Source organism: Aythya marila (assembly GCF_965140915.1).
Source record: "Aythya marila genome assembly, chromosome: 10".
In the NCBI taxonomy this organism is placed as follows: Eukaryota; Metazoa; Chordata; class Aves; order Anseriformes; family Anatidae; genus Aythya; species Aythya marila.
The window spans coordinates 21732371-21737907 of record NC_139051.1 but is presented as its reverse complement, the minus strand read 5'-3'; positions in this window follow the sequence as shown (position 1 = coordinate 21737907).

Sequence of the window (5537 nt, the reverse complement as noted above, 5' to 3'; positions counted from 1 at the left end):
CAGCCCCGCGCAAGGAGGCGGTAGGCGATAGGTTTTTCCGCGGAGCCAATGGGCTCCTCGCACACTGCAGGGGATGGCGGAGCGGGGGCTTGTGGGGAATGGAGTCCTGCTGGGGGGGGGTGTTCTCGGCTTGTGGCCCTACGGGGCTGCAGGGGGGTGCACCCTGGGGCGCTGCAGAGACGCCTTGCGGAAGCTGAGTCTGCCCTTTGCAGGGACGGGCGGCTGCCTGAGAACTTTTTTCCAAATATTACTTCCTAGCTCTTCACAGGGCATTTATTGATTGGTAACGTTAGCAAGCAAGTCTCTGGGACTTTGATTTAGGGCCTACAGGAATGGCAAAGATAAGAGAGGCTGACATTTTTCTCAGTAACGCGCCTCCTGTGAAGTCCCGAGAAGATAGGGACACCACATCAGGTGTGGGACTCTGCAACTAAAAATGACAAGGTTGCAGTGGGATTGCTCGGCACCTGGTGAACAGTCTCTGAGGCCTTAAAGAGCCATGTGGGGCCACAGTCAGAAACGTGTGGATTGCCAGATAGTGAGGGCGCTGCGGGCTCTTTTACTGATCCGGCTGCTACGCCGTCGGCCCCTCTGCTGCTACTGCCATCGAAGACTTTTGCTGTTACACGCTCTGATGACCTGGACGTGCCTTTTGACCCAGGCCTCATTGGCCTTGAAAAGGAGATGGATATGCTTTTCTTCAATCTGGGAAGAATGGGATACATAAGGCCTGAAGACCGAGTTGCTTGACAACTTGAAGCGAGACATATTGTTCAAAAGGAATGGAAAATGGAGACTGATAAGTCATGGAACTTAAAGGATTGTTTGTTACCTTTTCTGATTTTACATATGTATAGGCATACTCGAGTTTAGTAAGTCATGGAACTTAAAGGATTGTTTGTTCTTTCCTGATTGTACGTACGTATAGGCATATTTGGTTTAGTATGTAAAAGCCATGTTCTATATGTTTAGAATGTTTGATGTTCGTGTGTGCGTGTTGGTGGAGCGTAGACTCCCCGCACACTCAGCGCTGTTTACTTGCCTTTTATACCTTTTATAAATATTTGTTTTATAAATATTACAAAATTCAGATTGAGTTGAGACTTCATTTATAACACAATCAATAAGAATGTGGATTGGATTCATTACATTTATTATAATCAGCAGAGATTCATAAATTATACAAGGGATGCCATAAGAGGAATCACTGAACAACTAGATGCCACAAGCAAAATGGCTTGGGAAAACAGAATAGCATTAGATATGATGCTCGTGGAGGAAGGAGGTGTGTGTGTGATACTGAGCAACCATTTTTGCACTTTTGTACCCATCAATACTGCCCCAGATGGCTCAGTAACTAGAGCTCTAACGCAAGGGTTTACCACCCTTGCCAGTGAATTGGCAGAAAAATTAGGCATATTTACATCTTTGATCGTAGTTGTAGGAGTTTTGACAGCCATTGGTTGCTGCATTATCCTCTGTGTAAGAGGACTAGTACAGTGGTTAACTGAAACTGCACTATTGAAACAAATGACCATGGAGCCACCACCTTTACTCAGATAAGGTGATGATGAGGAGATGGAAAGCAAAGAAAGTGAAGAAGAAGAAGATATCTACCAAATTAGACCTTAGAGAAAAGATTTGCAAAAATCAACAGTTTATAAAGAGGAAAAGGGGGGAATTGTGGGAATAGAAATGTTGTTTTTGCAGTTACATTGTTTAGAGCAACAATGTGGTATTGAGATATGCTTGCAGTGATAAGCTTAACAGGGAACCTTGTAAAATGGAGACAACCAGACTCCTTAGGACAATTAGGTGAAAATCATGGTGTTAAGTCAAGTCAGATAAGTGAAGAAACATTACCACTTCAAGCAGTAAAAACATCAAAAGAAATTTGAAATTTAACAGGCTGGCAACTGAAGGCCATACATTGTTTGTGAAGCATCAGATAGATTGTGAACCTGGATTACCCACTCAGTGGGGAAATAGGGGAGGGTCCTGTCATCAAAAGGTATCTAAACTGTGTTTTGGAACTAGTAGGTGCACTCTCCTGCTTGTGGGGCGCCTGCCATCACAATCACAAATAAATTACTACTTCACTGAGATCCTTGGCTGAGCCTAAGTTATTGGCTACAGAGTGTTTCTCACACTGGTAAGCAGCTGTGCATTATGGGGAATCATACATGTATGTCCTTAGAAACAAAGACTGTCCTGGTAACCTTACAGCTTATTCTCCTTATTAACAATCCAACAGTTTATGATCCTGAAATATGGGACCAAACTGAGGTCAAGGTGTGGGACTCTGCAACTAAAAACGACAGAGTTGCGGTGGGATTGCTCGGCACCTGGTGAGCAATCTCTGAGCCCTTAAAGAGCCCTGTGGGACCACAGTCAGAAACTGTGGTTTGCCAGACAGTGAGGGAGCTACGGGTTTGTCCATGGATCGATCCTTCTACACCATCGCCTCCCCACTGCTACTGCCATCGCAGGTCTTTGCTGTTACGCCCCCTGGTGACCTGAACGTGTGGCCAATACTTAGAGGATTGGATATCTACTTTGAATTGAGCCCCCACTAACTCGTGGAAAACATAAAGTCCAGGATAGAAAACTGGATAGAAATGAGACAAAACAGGTGATGGTTGGACCAGATGATCTTGAAGGTGTAATAAATGACTGAGTCCCAAATAGGATTGCAATTAAAGTTTACAATTTATTAAACGAATAGAGGCAAGCAAATAGCGCTGGGTGCACCAGGAGTCTCTGCTCCACCAAGATGCATACCTATTACATCAGGCAGCTGGTTTTTATGCTCACGAATCAGATGAACATATTTCACAAAGGTCTTCTCTAACCTATGAAAACCAAATTCTGATTCTATGAAAACCAAACCAAAGAATTCATGCTTCTGATTAAAGCCCACTGAACAATGCTCCCCCACAGCCTTGCAATAGGATTTGTACATCAAGAAGGACATTGCCCGTTAATTTGAATTGAAAATATTTCAACCAGGCACTGTGTCTGTGTGCTGTTTAAAGAATAGCAATTTTAGTAGTGCTCCACATAGCGCCTTTTATTTTCCTTTATTTCTAATCATGACCTGTTGTCGACGGAAGGAAGACACAGACGCTCAATATGAGTGAACAGTGAACTTCAACTTTAATGGATAGCTCAGTCGCCTTTTATCTAGTTCGAACATAATCAACTCATACATATTGGAAAAACTAAGCTCAGGATTGGCTAACATTTCCCGCTCTTTTCAGTTAGTTCCTTCTTCTTTTAGCCACTGTCCCGCCTTAGGGACTTTCCCAATCGCCCAAGGGCATCGTGTCCTTGAGCCTGATTGGCTCTCAGCCAGCTGCATACGTGCCAGACTCATGCGAGTTGAGTACGGTACTTCACTAGCCTATTGCCTCCTAACTGCCCAACATCCACATGTCCTAGTTCACTTAACCATTCCTCCACAATGACCCATAAGTACTGCTTTAAGCTGTACTCTTTTAATTCTCTTAATATTTTCATTCTCTCATTTAAAGAACTACAAGTGTGGTTTTTTTTTTGTTTTTGTTTTTTTTGTTTGTTTTTGTTTTCCTCCAGATGATTGAGTTAGTTTTCATGTCTAACATTTCAGTGTACATCTTTTAATTTTTCTGTTTCGGGGATCTCTTTTGGTATTCACAGTCCCTTCTAATTAACAGTGCTTATATACCTTATGTTCTGTTTAGCTTTCTCAAAACCCTCAATATAAGGTGTTAAATAAAACTTAATCTTACTCCTCTTCTTGCACCATCCTACTCCTCCCAAAACCTAATTAACTGAAATATAGCATCACTGTAGAGATGAAATCCTAGCTTTCTGTAGACAACCACCTCTTTGCTAACGGAGAAAAAGAAGACCAAAGTATTGTCTTCTTCCTAGTCAGCTTTGAGATTCACAATCATGCTTAAAACATTGCATCTGTAATAAGTGTTTTTTCACTTTCATGACTTGTATCTCCCTGATTTCATCCCAGCTGTGTATCACCATTTGGTGAGAAATGTAAGAGAATATTGTTTTCTGATGAACAGGGCTGATAGCTGTGCAATCTTTGCTGGTAGTTACCTTGTTTCTCATCTCACTTTTTTCCTCAACCATTGAAAGCCAAGTGAAAGGGAGACTGTGTTCTAAGTAATTCTTAATGATTTATTTTTATTTTTTTTTCATCTACTTACATGCTTTACACCCAATTTTCTACATTAATGGATTTCTATTCTACATGTAGCATTTTATATAATACAGCTAATGTACTGGGTCTGGCTGGGATGTTAACTTTCCCTGCAGCAGCCCATACAGTGCCGTACTCTGTACTTGTAGCTAGAACAGCAGTGGTATCACACCAGTGTTGTGTCTGCTGCTGAGCAGTGCTGGCACAGCATCAGGACTCTCTCCAACCCTCTGTGGTGGTTTTACCGTGCTGGGCAGCTAAACCCCACAACCGCTCTCTCACTCCCCCTCCTTTAGATGAGGAGGGGAAGAAGTAAAGCAAAGCACAACTCACGGGTTGAGATAAGGATAATTTAATTAAGGGGAAATAATAATAACAATTAAATAAAGACTACCATGAACTAAACAATTTAACTAAGGGGAAATAAAAAGGGAAAGGGGAAAAGGGAGGGGAAAAGGGAAAAAAAAATAAAAAGAAGGGAAGAAAACAAACAAACAAAATAAATGAAGGCTATATGGAAGTGCAGAGGAAAGAAATTACTCTCTACTTCCCACAAATGAGTGATGATTGACCACGTCCTTGAAGCAAGGCCTCAACGCACGCAGCCAGTGTTCGAGAATAGGACCGACATTTTCCCAACGAGAGCCCACCCCTCCCCTTTTCTTCCTGTTTCCACCTTTTATTGCTGAGTGTGACATCATATGGTATGGAATATCCCTTTGATTGGTTTAGGTCAGCTGCCCTAGTGATGTTTCTCTCCTCACTTTTTTTCCCATCCCCTAGGAGGGTTAGAGAGGCCTGATGCTGTGCCAGCACTGCTCAGCAGCAGACACAACACTGGTGTGATAACACTGCTGTTCCAGCTACAAGTACAGAGTACAGCACTGTATGGGCTGCTGCAGGGAAAGTTAACATTCCAGCCAGACCCAGTACACCCTCATAGGAGGTCGGCAAAAAGTGAGAAAAGAATCATCACCAGGGCAGCTGACCTAAACCAACTAAAGGGATATTCCATACCATATGATGTCACACTCAGCAATAAAAGGTGGAAACAGGAAGAAGAGGGGAGGGGTGGGCTCTTGTTGTGAAAACGTCGGTCCTCCGCTCGTACACCGGCTACATGCATTGAGGCCCTGCTTCAAGGACGTGGTCAATCATCGCTCATTTGTGGGAAGTAGAGAGTAATTTCTTTCCTCTGCACTTCTACAAAGCCTTTATTTTTATTTTTTATTTTTTCCCATCTTTTCCCTTTCTCCCTCGCTTTTCCCCTTCCCCCTTTTTTTCCCCTTTAGTTAAATTGTTTAGTTAACAATAATATTTCCTTAATAATTATTAT